The 18,256-nt window shown below is 53.9% G+C and overlaps 2 protein-coding genes across 2 annotated transcripts in view; one reads left to right on the plus strand and one right to left on the minus strand.

Annotated features, from left to right (window-relative positions):
• LOC116957550 (uncharacterized) overlaps positions 1-18,256 on the minus strand; it is a 453,026-nt gene that overhangs the window by 81,274 nt on the left and 353,496 nt on the right. The window lies entirely within an intron of this gene.
• Positions 1-18,256, plus strand: part of LOC116957525 (glycine receptor subunit alpha-2-like) — a 48,054-nt gene that overhangs the window by 7,741 nt on the left and 22,057 nt on the right. The gene's annotated exons all lie outside the window — the stretch shown is intronic.

An 18,256-nucleotide genomic window follows, 5' to 3' on the forward strand; every position in this document is an offset into this window, starting at 1 on the left:
GTCTCAGGCGAGGGGTCAGGTTAGTAATGGCCGTGTCAGACACCCCGAGATTCCGGGTTCGAGCTCTGGGTGTCTCTCTCAGTCTCAGGCAAGGGGTAAGATTGGTAATGGTCGTGTCAGACACCCCGAGATTCCGGGTTCGAGCCCTGGGTCTGGGTGGCTCTCTCAGTCTCAGGTGAGGGGTCAGGTTAGTAATGGCCGTGTCAGACACCCCGAGATTCCGGGTTCGAGCTCTGGGTGTCTCTCTCAGTCTCAGGCGAGGTTCGCAATGGGCGCGTTGAGATGCGCTGCTGAGCCAGCAACGGTGACAATCCTGGGCTGATGTCACGCGCCTGGCTGAGTCCGCTGACTCATCAAGTGTCAGATTTCACGCCACCCCCTCGCTGGGTCAAACAGTCACAGTGACAGGTGACACTGTGACAGGTGTCACTGTGACAGGTGACACAGTGACACCTGTCACAGTGACACCTGTGACAGGTGTCACTGTGACAGGTGTCACTGTAACAGGTGTCACTGTGACAGGTGTCACTGTGACAGGTGTCACTGTAACAGGTGTCACTGAAACAGGTGTCACTGTGACAGGTGTCACTGTGACAGGTGTCACTGTAACAGGTGTCACTGAAACAGGTGTCACTGTGACAGGTGTCACTGTGACAGGTGTCACTGTGACAGGTGTCACTGTGACAGGTGTCACAGTGACAGGTGTCACAGTGACAGGTGTCACTGTGACAGGTGTCACTGTGACAGGTGTCACTGAAACAGGTGTCACTGTGACAGGTGTCACTGTGACAGGTGTCACTGAAACAGGTGTCACAGTGACAAGTGTCACTGTGACAGGTGTCACTGTGACAGGTGTCACTGTAACAGGTGTCACTGAAACAGGTGTCACTGTGACAGGTGTCACTGTGACAGGTGACACTGTGACACGTGACACTGTAACAAGTGACACTGTAACAGGTGTCACTGTGACAGGTGTCACTGTAACAGGTGACACAGTTACAGGTGTCACTGTAACAGGTGACACTGTGAGACCTGTCACTGTGTCACCTGTCACTGTAACAGGTGTCACTGTAAGAGGTGTCACTGTGACAGGTGTCACTGTAACAGGTGTCACTGTAACAGGTGACACAGTGACAGGTGACACTGTGACAGGTGACACTGTGACAGGTGTCACTGTGACACTGTGACACGTGACACTGTAACATGTGACACTGTAACAGGTGTCACTGTGACAGGTGATACAGTGACAGGTGACACTGTGATACTGTGACACAATGACAGGTGTCACTGTAACAGGTGTCACTGTGACAGGTGGCACCTGTCACAGAGACACCTGTCACAGTGACAGGTGTCACTGTGACAGATGTCACTGTAACAAGTGACACTGTGATACTCTGACACTATGACACGTGACACTGTAACAGGTGTCACTGTAACAGGTGTCACTGTAACAGGTGTCACTGTGACACCTGTCACTGTAACAGGTGACACTGTAACAGGTGACACAGTTACAGGTGTCACTGTAACAGGTGACACAGTGAGACCTGTCACTGTGTCACCTGTCACTGTAACAGGTGTCACTGTAACAGGTGTCACAGTGACAGGTGACACTGTAACAGGTGTCACTGTAACAGGTGTCACAGTGATAGGTGACACTGTAACAGGTGACACGGTGACAGGTGTCACTGTAACAGGTGTCACTGTGACAGGTGTCACTGTAACAGGTGTCACTGTAACAAGTGACACAGTGACAGGTGTCACTGTAACAGGTGTCACTGTAACAGGTGTCACTGTGACAGGTGTCACTGTGATACTGTGACACTGTAACAGGTGTCACTGTAACAGGTGACACCGTAACAGGTGTCACTGTAACAGGTGTCACTGTGACAGGTGTCACTGTGATACTGTGACACTGTAACAGGTGTCACATTGACAGGTGACACAGTGACACGTGACACTGTAACAGGTGTCACTGTGACACGTGTCACTGTAACAGGTTTCACTGTATCAGGTGACACTGTAACACGTGACACCGTAACAGGTGTCACTGTAACAGGTGTCACTGTGACACTGTGTCACCTGTCACTGTAACAGGTGTCACTGTAACAGGTGTCACAGTGACACGTGACACAGTGACAGGTGACACTGTAACAGGTGTCACTGTGACAGGTGTCACTGTAACAGGTGTCACTGTAACAGGTGTCACAGTGACACTGTGTCACAGTGTCACGTGTCACTGTGACACTGTCGCCTGCTGCTGTATATTTGGAGTTTGTGCGTCTTTCTCTCTCCGTGGTTCCGTCGATTGCTGTTCACTGATTCCTCCGATTTCTTCCACTCCACTTTTTGAATCGACATCGCCACGCGTTTAGAGCGCGTGGCTGCTTGCTGTGAATGTCCACGTGGTATCATTGGTGATGGGCCAGGTCGCTTGTGAACAAAGAGCGCCAGAGCAGCAGCTCACTGGGTTAAGGATACAAGTGAGTTTATTGGGTAGTCTATAGGATTGAAAACACGGCTGCTGATTTCATTCATTTCATTTCATTTATTTGGTATAGCCCTGTGAGCCATTCGGCTCTTGAATCGGGTGCAACCGCAAACAAACAAAAACATAACCAAGAAAAACATCTTAAAGTGACTTTGTGTGACTGTGCAAACAGAAAATCCAGGAAAAAAAATATCAAAATATTCCTGAAATAGCACCGTACACCAACGCTGTGTGCAAAAATCCCAGTGGGATGCAAGTCAAAATAACAACAACAACAACCACAAGACAACTAAGATTAAGGCCATCAGTCTAACTCCGTACTACAATAAACAAAAACATGGCCAAAACAAACAAAAAACTTTTCGAAATCACCAAAATAAAAGCCATAAATACAATGTAACAGTGATCATAGGGACTGTGACCGAATTTTTAACAATAAACTACATAAATAAATTATAACACCAAAATCTAGAGCCATATTTTAGGCCACTGAATAGCAGTGGCAGCTAGGGTTGTACAACTCCTCTAGAGCAGTTTTGAGTGAAGATCTCATAGGTAGTGATTCAAGTTGCAGTTTATTGGCAATAGCATTCCAGACCCTGGGGGCATCAATAGAAAACGCTCTTCCTCCAGTTTTTGTACGGCAATAGGGGAATGTGAAGCTGGAAAATGAGCGAAGACCTGAGGTCAAATTTGTTCTTTGAAACAGAGAGGAGATCCAGTAGGTAGTCTGCGGAATGTTTTGTAAGTACATCGTGAATAAATAAGGTCTGGTGCACAAGCCGTCGAACATTAAGAGATATTAAGTTTGACCACCCAATGTAGAGATCACAGTGGTGAGTCCTATATGGGCAGTCCAATGATGATGATGATGGCTATGAGAAGAGTTGTCGCGATCGTTCGGCAATGTGTTGCTCTCTGTGTGTGCGTCTTGGTGAGAAATACCACGGGGATCACCTCCACCTCATCCTCCTCCACCTCCTCCACCTCCTCCTCCACCTCCTCCACCCCCTCCCTCCTCCTCCACCCCCACCTCCACCCCCTCCCCCCTTCTCCACCCCCTCCCCCCTCCTCCACCCCCTCCTCCACCTTCTCCTCCACCTCCCCCCTCCTCCACCCCCTTCTCCACCCCCTCCTCCACCCCCACCTCCACCCCCTCCCCCCTCCTCCACCCCCACCTCCACCCCCTACTCCACCCCCTCCTCCAACTTCTCCTCCACCCCCTCCCCCCTCCTCCACCCCCTCCCCCCTCCTCCCACCCCCTCCCTCCACCTCCCCCTCCTCCACCCCCTCCTCCACCCCCTACTCCACCCCCTCCTCCAACTTCTCCTCCACCCCCTCCCCCCTCCTCCACCCCCCTCCCCCCTCCTCCACCCCCTCCTCCACCTCCCCCCTCCTCCACCCCCTCCTCCACCCCCTACTCCACCCCCTCCTCCAACTTCTCCTCCACCCCCTCCCCCCTCCTCCACCCCCTCCCCCCTCCTCCACCCCCTCCTCCACCTCCCCCCTCCTCCACCCCCCCCCTCCACCCCCTCCTCCTCCCTCCTCCACCCCCTTTCTCCTCCCTCCACCCCCACCTCCACCCCCTCCTCCCACCCCCTTTCTCCCTCCTCCACCTCCTCCCCCTCCCCCCTCGTCCAACCCCTCCCCTCCTCCTCCCCCCCTCCCGCGTGATGATCTCTGGCCACAGAGAGGCGACTCACAGAGAGGCGACTCACAGAGAGGCGACTCGCAGAGAGGCGACTCACAGAGAGGCGACTCACAGAGAGGCGACTCACAGAGAGGCGACTCACAGAGAGGCGACTCACAGAGAGGCGACTCACAGAGAGGCGACTCACAGAGAGGCGACTCGCAGAGAGGCGACTCGCAGAGAGGCGACTCACAGAGAGGCGACTCACAGAGAGGCGACTCAGAGAGAGGCGACTCACAGAGAGGCGACTCACAGAGAGGCGACTGGCAGAGAGGCGACTCACAGAGAGGCGACTCACAGAGAGGCGACTGGCAGAGAGGCGACTCACAGAGAGGCGACTCACAGAGAGGCGACTCGCAGAGAGGCGACTGGCAGAGAGGCGACTCACAGAGAGGCGACTCACAGAGAGGCGACTCACAGAGAGGCGACTGGCAGAGAGGCGACTGGCAGAGAGGCGACTCACAGAGAGGCGACTCACAGAGAGGCGACTCACAGAGAGGCGGACTCACAGAGAGGCGACTCACAGAGAGGCGACTCACAGAGAGGCGACTCACAGAGAGGCGACTCACAGAGAGGCGACTCACAGAGAGGCGACTCACAGAGAGGCGACTCGCCATGCCTCGTGTGGCCTTGCTCTGCACGTGCCTTCTACACGGTATGCTGCTCACCAGGTGAGAGAGTCAGTGTGTGTGTGTCAGTGTGTGTGTGTGTCAGTGTGTGTGTGTCAGTGTGTGTGTCAATGTGTGTGTGTCAGTGTGTGTGTGTGTCAGTGTGTGTGTGTCAGTGTGTGTGTGTCAGTGTGTGTGTGTCGGTGTGTGTGTGTGTCAGTGTGTGTGTGTCAGTGTGTGTGTCAATGTGTGTGTGTCAGTGTGTGTGTGTGTCAGTGTGTGTGTGTCAGTGTGTGTGTGTCAGTGTGTGTGTGTGTCAGTGTGTGTGTGTCAGTGTGTGTGTCAATGTGTGTGTGTCAGTGTGTGTGTGTGTCAGTGTGTGTGTGTCAGTGTGTGTGTGTCAGTGTGTGTGTGTCGGTGTGTGTGTGTGTCAGTGTGTGTGTGTGTCAGTGTGTGTGTGTCAGTGTGTGTGTCAGTGTGTGTGTGTCAGTGTGTGTGTGTGTCAGTGTGTGTGTCAGTGTGTGTGTGTCAGTGTGTGTGTGTCAGTGTGTGTGTGTCAGTGTGTGTGTGTCGGTGTGTGTGTGTGTCAGTGTGTGTGTCAGTGTGTGTGTGTCAGTGTGTGTGTGTCAGTGTGTGTGTGTGTCAGTGTGTGTGTGTGTGTCAGTGTGTGTGTGTCAGTGTGTGTGTCAGTGTGTGTGTGTGTGTCAGTGTGTGTGTCAGTGTGTGTGTCAGTGTGTGTGTGTCAGTGTGTGTGTGTGTCAGTGTGTGTGTCTGTGTGTGTGTCAGTGTGTGTGTGTCAGTGTGTGTGTGTCAGTGTGTGTGTCAGTGTGTGTGTGTCAGTGTGTGTCAGTGTGTGTGTGTGTGTGTCAGTGTGTGTGTGTGTGTCAGTGTGTGTGTCAGTGTGTGTGTGTCAGTGTGTGTGTCAGTGTGTCAGTGTGTGTCAGTGTGTGTGTGTGTGTCAGTGTGTGTGTGTGTTGTGGGGAGCGGTAGTGTAGCGGTTAGCGCGCTGCGCTATGAACTTGGCGACCCGGGTTCGATTCCCGCTCACGGCCAACACCAGTGACGATTATCTGAACCGGTCCCGGGCCTCCCCTAGGTCGACTCAGCCTCAAATGAGTACCTGGTGCGGTGTGTAAACATCGCCACTAGGGAGACAAAGGCGGTCGGGCGTGGTGCTGGCCACCCACCCCCTCGTGTACCGATCCGGCCTTCATAGGTGCTCGCTAACAGCACTTGCCCCCTACAGTCTGTTAAGGCTATACGGGGGATCTTTGTCTTTGTCTTTGTCTTTTGTGTCAGTGTGTGTCAGTGTGTGTCAGTGTCAGTGTGTGTGTGTCAGTGTGTGTGTGTGTCAGTGTGTGTGTGTGTCAGTGTGTGTCAGTGTGTGTGTGTCAGTGTGTGTGTGTCAGTGTGTGTGTGTCAGTGTGGAGCGGGTGTCGTAGCGGTTAGCGCTACGCTGCGCTACGAACCTGTCCACCCGAGTTCGATTCCCACTCATCAGTGACGATTCTCTGAACCGGTCCTGGGCACTCACCTCGGTCGAATCAGCCTCAAATGAGTAGCTGGTGTAGCGGTGTCGTGTAGTAGTGAACATCGCCACTAGGGAGACAAAGGCGGCCGGGCGTGGTGCTGGCCACCCACCCCCTCTGTGTGTGCCACAGTGCCGGTAGCCCTCATAGGTGCTGGATTCTAGCAGGGTTATCAAGAAGGGCCCATTGCCACACACACACAGCGGGTGCTGTGGTGACAAGGGAGATGTTAATTACCTCGCCTGCTATGCAAGAGGTGGTGGGTTCGATCCCTACCCCTGATGATGCCTGCTGCTGCTGTATATTTGAAGTCTGCGTCTCTCTCTCTCTCATCATCCTCACGGTGGCTTTGAGATGTTAACTACCTCGCCTGGTACGCAGGAGGTCGTGACTTTACGCAATAGAACCAAAGAGTATGGATCCTAGCAGTCACGAAAGCTTTAAATCTATAATTATATGTAAGTGTTTGGGTGATTTTTTTAAAAATTACCTTTCTCGTACTTTGCACTGCTAGTGTGTTTGTTTTGTGTCTTTGGTGCTGTAACTTCATTACCCCGTGCCCCGGCTGGACATCTGTGACTAAAAGAGCTTCATAGCTCATCGGATTCTTTGCAAAAGGTTTTTATTTGGTGTATGAAACCTTATTCTTATTTTTTTCATGCTCTGATATTGGCAAAAAAGGTCCCATTACGTGTGTGTGTGTATGTGTGTGTGTATGCAGATATTTTTTGTAATATTTTTTGATGTGGTTTAGTGGTAATTTATTGAAAGTGGAGGGGTTACCAGCCCCTCACTGGAAGCTCGTGAAGGACTCTACTGGGCAGTTGGAGGCAGTCGCCCTCCAACAACAACGGAGGGCGGAGGAGCGACGCTCACAACAACGAGCGGAACGCCGGGTGGCTAAAGCACAGCAGGTTGGCACAGTAGGAGGCACAGGTGGTGCATCAGCCAGTCATCTCAGTCAGTCGACCCGTGGCACCTGGGTCTGCCCCGTGACCTCCTGCCAGCGGGCGCTCGACACTTCACGTGGCCTCAAGATGCACGTGGCCTGGCACAAAACGTCGTGGTGACGTCACCGCCACTTAGTGGCGAATGGCGGTCGTTGTCTTATGTATGTAGAACTTCTTTCGCAACTGCCGTACGTAGCCCACCGCGCTAATCAGAGGTGCGGGGGAAGGACGACAATTGGCTCGACGATTTCTCAAGCATTGGCTCCACGCGCATGGAAAGACTCGGCTTGGGAGTGAGAACGTGGACACCCTAGGCATTGTTGGAGGGGGACCATTATCTTCGCCCGCGTCGTGTGGATAGATGGAGAGTTGAGAGATCATCCCAACATCCTCCTCCAGTTGTGCAGCGACGTCAGCGGGACGAGGGGGAGCGGAGGTCAGCAGCGAGCGGCTCGGAGAAGGTTGTCTGGAGCTGTGAATCTCAGAAGGAGAGAGGCTGGGAGATTGTCTGGAGCTGTGAATCTCAGAAGGGGAGAGTCTGGGAGATTGTCTGGAGCTGGGAATCTCAGAATGGGAGAGTCTGGGAGATTGTCTGGAGCTGGGAATCTCAGAATGGGAGAGTCTGGGAGATTGTCTGGAGCTGGGAATCTCAGCATGGGAGAGTCTGGGAGATTGTCTGGAGCTGGGAATCTCAGAAGGGGAGAGTCTGGGAGATTGTCTGGAGCTGGGAATCTCAGAATGGGAGAGTCTGGGAGATTGTCTGGAGCTGGGAATCTCAGTAGGGGAGAGGCTGGGAGATTGTCTGGAGCTGTGAATCTCAGAAGGGGAGAGGCTGGGAGATTGTCTGGAGCTGGGAATCTCAGAAGGGGAGAGGCTGGGAGATTGTCTGGAGCTGGGAATCTCAGTAGGGGAGATTGTCTGGAGCTGTGAATCTGAGAAGGGGAGAGGCTGGGAGATTGTCTGGAGCTGGGAATCTCAGTAGGGGAGATTGTCTGGAGCTGTGAATCTCAGAAGGGGAGAGGCTGGGAGATTGTCTGGAGCTGGGAATCTCAGCAGGGGAGAGGCTGGGAGATTGTCTGGAGCTGGGAATCTCAGTAGGGGAGATTATCTGGAGCTGGGAATCTCAGAAGGAGAGAGGCTGGGAGATTGTCTGGAGCTGGGAATCTCAGAAGGGGAGAGGCTGGGAGATTGTCTGGAGCTGTGATTCTCAGAAGGGGAGATTGTCTGGAGCTGGGAATCTCAGAAGGGGAGAGGCTGGGAGATTGTCTGGAGCTGGGAATCTCAGAAGGGTGCTGGGAGATTGTCTGGAGCTGGGAATCTCAGAAGGGGAGAGGCTGGGAGATTGTCTGGAGCTGGAAATCTCAGAAGGGGAGAGGCTGGGAGATTGTCTGGAGCTGTGAATCTCAGAAGGGGAGATTGTCTGGAGCTGGGAATCTCAGAAGGAGAGAGGCTGGGAGATTGTCTGGAGCTGGGAATCTCAGTAGGGGAGATTGTCTGGAGCTGGGAATCTCAGAAGGAGAGAGGCTGGGAGATTGTCTGGAGTTGTGAATCTCAGAAGGAGAGAGTCTGGGAGATTGTCTGGAGCTGGGAATCTCAGTAGGGGAGAGGCTGGGAGATTGTCTGGAGCTGTGAATCTGAGAAGGAAAGAGGCTGGGAGATTGTCTGGAGCTGGGAATCTCAGAAGGGGAGATTGTCTGGAGCTGGGAATCTCAGAAGGGGAGAGGCTGGGAGATTGCCTGGAGCTCGGAATCTCAGTAGGGGAGAGGCTGGGAGATTGTCTGGAGCTGGGAATCTCAGTAGGGGAGATTGTCTGGAGCTGTGAATCTCAGAAGGGGAGATGCTGGGAGATTGCCTGGAGCTGGAAATCTCAGAAGGGGAGATTGTCTGGAGCTGGGAATCTCAGAAGGAGAGAGGCTGGGAGATTGTCTGGAGCTGGGAATCTCAGAAGGGGAGAGGCTGGGAGATTGTCTGGAGCTGTGATTCTCAGAAGGGGAGATTGTCTGGAGCTGGGAATCTCAGAAGGGTGCTGGGAGATTGTCTGGAGCTGGGAATCTCAGAAGGAGAGAGGCTGGGAGATTGTCTGGAGCTGGGAATCTCAGAAGGGGAGAGGCTGGGAGATTGTCTGGAGCTGGAAATCTCAGAAGGGGAGAGGCTGGGAGATTGTCTGGAGCTGTGAATCTCAGAAGGGGAGATTGTCTGGAGCTGGGAATCTCAGAAGGAGAGAGGCTGGGAGATTGTCTGGAGCTGGGAATCTCAGTAGGGGAGATTGTCTGGAGCTGGGAATCTCAGAAGGAGAGAGGCTGGGAGATTGTCTGGAGCTGGGAATCTCAGAAGGGGAGAGGCTGGGAGATTGTCTGGAGCTGGAAATCTCAGAAGGGGAGAGGCTGGGAGATTGTCTGGAGCTGTGAATCTCAGAAGGGGAGATTGTCTGGAGCTGGGAATCTCAGAAGGAGAGAGGCTGGGAGATTGTCTGGAGCTGGGAATCTCAGTAGGGGAGATTGTCTGGAGCTGGGAATCTCAGAAGGAGAGAGGCTGGGAGATTGTCTGGAGTTGTGAATCTCAGAAGGAGAGAGTCTGGGAGATTGTCTGGAGCTGGGAATCTCAGTAGGGGAGAGGCTGGGAGATTGTATGGAGCTGTGAATCTGAGAAGGAAAGAGGCTGGGAGATTGTCTGGAGCTGGGAATCTCAGAAGGGGAGATTGTCTGGAGCTGGGAATCTCAGAAGGGGAGAGGCTGGGAGATTGTCTGGAGCTCGGAATCTCAGTAAGGGAGAGGCTGGGAGATTGTCTGGAGCTGTGAATCTCAGAAGGAGAGAGGCTGAGAGATTGTCTTGAGCTGGGAATCTCAGTAGGGGAGATTGTCTGGAGCTGGGAATCTCAGTAGGGGAGATTGTCTAGAGCTGTGAATCTCAGAAGGGGAGATGCTGGGAGATTGCCTGGAGCTGGAAATCTCAGAAGGGGAGATTGTCTGGAGCTGTGACTCTCAGAAGGGGAGAGTCTGGGAGATTGTCTGGAGCTGTGAATCTCAGATGGGGAGAGGCTGGGAAATTGTCTGGAGCTGGGAATCTCAGAAGGGGAGAGGCTGGGAGATTGCCTGGAGCTGGGAATCTCTGAACGGGAGATTGTCTGGAGCTGTGAATCTCAGAAGGAGAGATGCTGGGAGATTGTCTGGAGCTGGGAATCTCAGAAGGGAAGAGGCTGGGAGATTGTCTGGAGCTGTGAATCTCAGATGGAGAGAGGCTGGGAGATTGTCTGGAGCTGTGAATCTCAGATGGAGAGAGGCTGGGAGATTGTCTCGAGCTGGGAATCTCAGTAGGGGAGATTGTCTGGAGCTGGGAATCTCAGAAGGGGAGAGGCTGGGAGATTGCCTGGGGCTGGGAATCTCTGAACGGGAGATTATCTGGAGCTGTGAATCTCAGAAGGAGAGAGGCTGGGAGATTGTCTGAAGCTATGAATCTCAGAAAAAGAGAGGCTGGGAGATTTCTGGAGCTGTGAATCTGAGAAGGAGAGAGGCTGGGAGATTGTCTGGAGCTGGGAATCTCAGAAGGTGAGATCCTGGGAGATTGTCTGGAGCTGTGAATCTGAGAAGGAGAGAGGCTGGGAGATTGTCTGGAGCTGGGAATCTCAGAAGGTGAGATCCTGGGAGATTGTCTGGAGCTGGGAATCTCAGATGGGGAGAGGCTGGGAAATTATCTGGAGCTGGGAATCTCAGTAGGGGAGATTGTCTGGAGCTGTGAATCTCAGAAGGGGAGAGGCTGGAAGATTGTCTGGAGCTGGGAATCTCAGTAGGAGAGATTGTCTGGAGCTGGGAATCTCAGTAGGGGAGATTGTCTGGAGCTGGGAATCTCAGAAGGGGAGAGGCTGGGAGATTGTCTGGAGCTGTGAATCTCAGAAGGGGAGAAGCTGGGAGATTGTCTGGAGCTGTGAATCTCAGAAGGAGAGAGGCTGGGAGATTGTCTGGAGCTGTGAATCTCAGAAGGGGAGAAGCTGTGAGATTGTCTGGAGCTGTGAATCTCAGAAGGGGAGAGGCTGGGAGATTGTCTGGAGCTGGGAATCTCAGAAGGGGAGAAGCTGTGAGATTGTCTGGAGCTGTGAATCTGAGAAGGAGAGAGGCTGGGAGATTGTCTGGAGCTGTGAATCTCAGAAGGGGAGAGGCTGGGAGATTGTCTGGAGCTGTGAATCTCAGAAGGGGAGATTGTCTGGAGCTGGGAATCTCAGAAGGAGAGAGGCTGGGAGATTGTCTGGAGCTGGGAATCTCAGTAGGGGAGATTGTCTGGAGCTGTGAATCTCAGAAGGAGAGAGGCTGCGAGATTGTCTTGATCTGGGAATCTCAGTAGGGGAGATTGTCTGGAGCTGGGAATCTCAGTAGGGGAGATTGTCTGGAGCTGTGAATCTCAGAAGGGGAGATGCTGGGAGATTGCCTGGAGTTGGAAATCTCAGAAGGGGAGATTGTCTGGAGCTGTGACTCTCAGAAGGGGAGAGGCTGGGAGATTGTCTGGAGCTGTGAATCTCAGAAGGGGAGATCCTGGGAGATTGTCTGGAGCTGGGAATCTCAGATGGGGAGAGGCTGGGAAATTGTCTGGAGCTGGGAATCTCAGTAGGGGAGATTGTCTGGAGCTGTGAATCTCAGAAGGAGAGAGGCTGGGAGATTGTCTGGAGCTGTGAATCTCAGTAGGGGAGATTGTCTGGAGCTGTGAATCTCAGAAGGGGAGAGGCTGGGAGATTGTCTGGAGCTGGGAATCTCAGTAGAGGAGATTGTCTGAAGCTGTGAATCTCAGAAGGGGAGAGGCTGGGAGATTGTCTGGAGCTGTGAATCTCAGAAGGGGAGAGGCTGGGAGATTGTCTGGAGCTGGGAATCTCAGATGGGGAGATTGTCTGGAGCTGGGAATCTCAGAAGGGGAGAGGCTGGGAGATTGTCTGGAGCTGTGAATCTCAGAAGGGGGGAGGCTGGGAGATTGTCTGGAGCTGGGAATCTCAGAATGAGAGAGTCTGGGAGATTGTCTGGAGCTGGGAATCTCAGAAGGGGAGATCCTGGGAGATTATCTGGAGCTGGGAATCTCAGAATGAGAGAGTCTGGGAAATTGTCTGGAGCTGGGAATCTCAGTAGGGGAGATTGTCTGGAGCTGTGAATCTCAGAAGGAGAGAGGCTGGGAGATTGTCTGGAGCTGGGAATCTCAGTAGGGGAGATTGTCTGGAGCTGGGAATCTCAGAAGGGGAGAGGCTGCGAGATTGTCTGGAGCTGTGAATCTGAGAAGTAGAGAGGCTAGGAGATTGTCTGGAGCTGGGAATCTCAGTAGGGGAGATTGTCTGGACCTGGGAATCTCAGTAGGGGAGAGGCTGGGAGATTGTCTGGAGCTGGGAATCTCGGTAGGGGAGATTGTCTGGAGCTGTGAATCTCAGTAGGGGAGATTGCCTGGAGCTGGGAATCTCAGAAGGGGAGAGGCTGGGAGATTGTCTGGAGCTGTGAATCTCAGTAGGGGAGATTGTCTGGAGCTGTGAATCTCAGAAGGGGAGAGTCTGGGAGATTGTCTGGAACTGGGAATCTCAGAAGGGGAGATTGTCTGGAGCTGTGAATCTCAGAAGGGGAGAGTCTGGGAGATTTTCTGGAGCTGGGAATCTCAGAATGAGAGAGTCTGGGAGATTGTCTGGAGCTGGGAATCTCAGAAGCGGAGACGTTGGCGAACGAGACGCGGGTTTGGAATCTGGCCACGAGTCTGCTGCCAAGCTTCAAGTCGCCGCTGTCAGCGCCGCGTGCGGGAGCCTCCAAGTCGCAGTTGACGTCACAGCAGCTCGGTCCGGTGGACCGGAACGCGTGGGAGGCTTTTAGACTCTTCAAACAACTTTTATTGCCGCCAGCAGCAACAGCACTGGAGGCGATTCCGATACGGAACACACAAAGTCGCCAGCAACACAAACAACACGCAAAGTCGCCAGCAACACAAACAACAGACAAAGTCACCAGCAACACAAACAACAAACAAAGTCACCAGCAACACAAACAACAAACGCTGTACATCCACGCGCTGTGGCGCTAAATGCGCCGCGCACAACACAAGATAAAAGTCACGTGGTGGTGGTGATTGTGGTGGTGATGGTGGTGGTGGTGATGGTGGTGGTGATGGTGGTGGTGGTGATGGTGGTGATGGTGGTGGTGATTGTGGTGGTGGTGGTGATGGTGGTGGTGGTGATTGTGGTGGTGGTGGTGATGGTGGTGGTGATGGTGGTGATGGTGGTGATGGTGGTGGTGATGGTGGTGATGATGGTGGTGGTGGTGGTGGTGGTGATGGTGGTGGTGGTGATGGTGGTGATGGTGGTGATGGTGGTGGTGGTGATGGTGGTGATGGTGGTGGTGGTGGTGGTGGTGATGGTGGTGGTGGTGATGGTGGTGGTGATGGTGGTGATGGTGGTGGTGGTGATGGTGGTGATGGTGATTGTGGTGGTGATGGTGGTGGTGGTGATTGTGGTGGTGGTGATGGTGGTGGTGGTGGTGGTGATGGTGGTGGTGATTGTGGTGATGGTGATGGTGGTGGTGATGATGGTGGTGGTGATGGTGGTGATGGTGATGGTGGTGATTGTGGTGGTGGTGGTGATGGTGGTGGTGGTGATGGTGGTGGTGATGGTGGTGATGGTGGTGGTGATGGTGGTGGTGATGATGGTGGTGGTGGTGATGGTGGTGGTGGTGGTGATGGTGGTGATGGTGGTGATGGTGGTGGTGGTGATGGTGGTGGTGATGGTGGTGATGGTGATGGTGGTGATTGTGGTGGTGGTGATGGTGGTGGTGGTGGTGATGGTGGTGATGGTGGTGATGGTGATGGTGGTGGTGATGATGGTGGTGGTGATGGTGGTGGTGGTGATGGTGGTGGTGGTGATGGTGGTGATGGTGGTGATGATGGTGGTGGTGATGGTGGTGGTGATGGTGGTGATGGTGATGGTGGTGATTGTGGTGGTGGTGATGGTGGTGGTGATGGTGGTGATGGTGGTGATGGTGATGGTGGTGGTGATGATGGTGGTGGTGATGGTGGTGATGGTGATGGTGGTGATTGTGGTGGTGGTGGTGATGGTGGTGGTGGTGATGGTGGTGGTGATGGTGGTGGTGATGGTGGTGATGATGGTGGTGGTGGCGATGGTGGTGGTGGTGATGGTGGTGGTGATGGTGGTGATGGTGGTGGTGATGGTGGTGGTGATGATGGTGGTGGTGGTGATGGTGGTGGTGGTGATGGTGGTGATGGTGGTGATGGTGGTGGTGGTGATGGTGGTGGTGATGGTGGTGATGGTGATGGTGGTGATTGTGGTGGTGGTGATGGTGGTGGTGGTGATGGTGGTGATGGTGGTGATGGTGATGGTGGTGGTGATGATGGTGGTGGTGATGGTGGTGGTGGTGATGGTGGTGGTGGTGATGGTGGTGATGGTGGTGATGATGGTGGTGGTGATGGTGGTGGTGATGGTGGTGATGGTGATGGTGGTGATTGTGGTGGTGGTGATGGTGGTGGTGATGGTGGTGATGGTGGTGATGGTGATGGTGGTGGTGATGATGGTGGTGGTGATGGTGGTGATGGTGATGGTGGTGATTGTGGTGGTGGTGGTGATGGTGGTGGTGGTGATGGTGGTGGTGATGGTGGTGGTGATGGTGGTGATGATGGTGGTGATGGTGGTGGTGGTGATGGTGGTGATGGTGGTGGTGGTGATGATGGTTTTGGTGGTGGTGGTGATGATGGTGGTGGTGATGGTGGTGGTGATGGTGGTGATGGTGATGGTGGTGATTGTGGTGGTGGTGATGGTGGTGGTGGTGATGGTGGTGGTGATGGTGGTGATGGTGGTGGTGATGGTGGTGGTGATGATGGTGGTGGTGATGGTGGTGGTGATGGTGGTGATGGTGGTGGTGATGGTGGTGGTGATGATGGTGGTGGTGATGATGGTGGTGGTGGTGGTGATGGTGGTGATGGTGGTGGTGGTGATGATAATGGTAGTGGTGGTGATGGTGGTGGTGATGGTGGTGATGGTGGTGATGGTGGTGGTGATGGTGGTGGTGGTGATGGTGGTGGTGATGGTGATGGTGGTGGTGATGGTGGTGGTGGTGGTGGTAATGATGGTGGTGGTGGTGGTGATGGTGGTGATGGTGGTGGTGGTGATGGTGGTGATGGTGGTGGTGATGGTGGTGATGGTGGTGATGGTGGTGGTGATGGTAGTGGTGGTGATGGTGGTGGTGATGGTGGTGATGGTGGTGGTGATGGTGGTGATGATGGTGGTGGTGGTGATGGTGGTGGTGGTGGTGATGGTGGTGATGGTGGTGGTGGTAATGATGGTTTTGGTGGTGGTGGTGGTGATGATGGTGGTGGTGATGGTGGTGGTGATGGTGGTGATGGTGATGGTGGTGATTGTGGTGGTGGTGATGGTGGTGGTGATGGTGGTGGTGATGGTGGTGATGGTGGTGGTGATGGTGGTGGTGATGATGGTGGTGGTGATGGTGGTGGTGATGGTGGTGATGGTGGTGGTGATGATGGTGGTGGTGATGATGGTGGTGGTGGTGATGGTGGTGATGGTGGTGGTGGTGATGATAATGGTAGTGGTGGTGATGGTGGTGGTGATGGTGGTGATGGTGATGGTGGTGATGGTGGTGGTGGTGGTGATGGTGGTGGTGGTGGTGGTGATGGTGGTGGTGATGGTGATGGTGGTGGTGATGGTGGTGGTGGTGGTAATGATGGTGGTGGTGATGGTGGTGGTGATGGTGGTGATGGTGGTGGTGATGGTGGTGATGGTGGTGGTGATGGTGGTGATGGTGGTGATGGTGGTGGTGATGGTAGTGGTGGTGGTGGTGATGGTGGTGATGGTGGTGATGGTGGTGGTGATGGTGGTGGTGATGGTGGTGGTGGTGGTGATGGCGGTGATGGTGGTGATGGTGGTGGTGATGGTGATGGTAGTGGTGGTGATGGTGGTGGTGATGGTGGTGATGGTGGTGGTGATGGTGGTGGTGATGGTGGTAGTGATGGTGGTGATGGTAGTGGTGGTGATGGTGGTGGTGATGGTGGTGGTGATGGTGGTGATAGTGGTGATGGTAGTGATGGTGATGGTGGTGGTGATGGTGGTGATGATGGTGGTGATGGTGATGGTGGTGATGGTGGTGGTGATGGTGGTGATGGTGATGGTGGTGATGGTGGTGGTAGTGATGGTGATGATGGTAGTGGTAGTGATGGTGGTGATGGTGATGATGGTAGTGATGGTGATGATGGTGATGGTGGTGATGGTAGTGGTGTTGATGGTAGTGATGGTGATGATGGTGGTGATGGTGATGATGGTGATGATGATGATGGTGATGATGATGGTGATGATGATGGTGATGGTAGTGATGGTAGTGATGGTGGTGATGGTGATGATGGTAGTGATGGTGATGATGGTAGTGATGGTGATGATGGTAGTGGTGGTGATGATGGTGGTGGTGGTGATGGTGGTGGTGATGGTGATGGTGGTGATGATGGTGGTGGTGATGGTGATGATGGTGGTGGTGGTGATGGTGATGGTAGTGATGGTGATGATGATGGTGATGATGATGGTGATGGTAGTGATGGTAGTGATGGTGGTGATGGTGATGATGGTAGTGATGGTGATGATGGTAGTGGTGGTGATCATCGCAACACGCCACAGTGACGAGCGAGCGCTTCCGAACGTGAACACGAGGGTGGTGCCGTCCACTGCTGCTACAGAGAGGGGGGGGGCTTGTCCGGCACCCCCCTACACCCCCAGCGTTCTAACAAGACGCGCTGCACATCACCGACACGTGTGTCTGTGTGTGTGTGTCACGTGGCGTGCTCCAGCCGGAGCCGCGCCTCGAGCAGGTCCCTGAACACCGCAATCAGCACAGAGCAGCCGTCAGTGTCGCCTTGCAGCGCCTCCTCCTCCTTCCCCCTTCTGTAACACTGCAGAGAAAGAGGCGAACGCGGTGCGAGGGAGAGTGCGAGCGAGGGAGCGAGGGAGCGAGGGCGCGTGGCATTAACCTCCCGAGGTATCGTCACGGTGCTATGGTGTCCCTCGGAGGCCGTGCGGGTAGCGGCGGCGCTGTTCCATGGCGGGGTGGTGGAGTTTTTTTGCGGGGCGAGCGAGGGTCTGGGAGCGTGGCGTCGGAGTGAGTTTCAGTGAGCGAGGAGCGGTGGGTGGCCGTCAGCCCCTTATCAGTGCCCTACCTTATTACAGGCCGATTCAGACACTTTATCGGTCACCCACTCGTACATCTCAACGTCCAGCCTACAAAGTCCCATCACGGGGGAGAAACACAAACACACTGCCACAAAAATCCACCCCCCCCCCCCCAAAAAAAAAATTACATTACTAATGATATTATCTTTTCCCCGTATCGAAACGGCTGTACGCCGAATGGACCTGAACACACAATTTCCCTGGACAAATTATACGGGCTAAACCGTATGGGTTGACATGTATGTATCTCTGTGGGTCTGTGCGTCTCTGTGGGGTATCTGTATGTCTCTGGATATCTCTGTGTGTCTCTGTGGGTCTCCATACCTGTCAACCCCTTATCGGTGGCCTTCCTTTATTACAGACCGATTCAGACACTTATTGATCACACCCTGCCCCTTATAAATCTCAACGTTCATCCTACAAAGTCCCATCACAAGGGAGAAGCACAACCAGACGCATGTTTATGGCCCGTATTTAAACGGCTGTGCGCCGTAAGGACCTGAAAACCTCAATTTCCCTGCACAAGAATGCAGGTTACATCGTACAGGTTAACAGCTATGGTCTAATAATTCACAGCCATGTCACAATCCACTGCGGCTATGTGGGTCTTTGTGGGCCTGTGGGTCTCTGTGGGGTCTGTGTGGGTCTCTGTGGGTCTCTGTGGGGTCTCTGTGAGTCTGTGTGGGGTCACTGTGGGTCTCTGTGGGGTCTCTGTGAGTCTCTGCTGGGTCTCTGTGGATCTCTGTGGGGTCTCTGTGGGGTCTCTGTGGGTCTCTGTGAGTCTCTGTGGGGTCTCTCTGGGTCT

The sequence above is a fragment of the Petromyzon marinus genome, chromosome 76, assembly GCF_048934315.1.
Source record: "Petromyzon marinus isolate PM22_M1 ecotype Great Lakes invasive population chromosome 76, UKy_Petmar_22M1.pri1.0, whole genome shotgun sequence".
Lineage (NCBI taxonomy): Eukaryota > Metazoa > Chordata > Hyperoartia > Petromyzontiformes > Petromyzontidae > Petromyzon > Petromyzon marinus.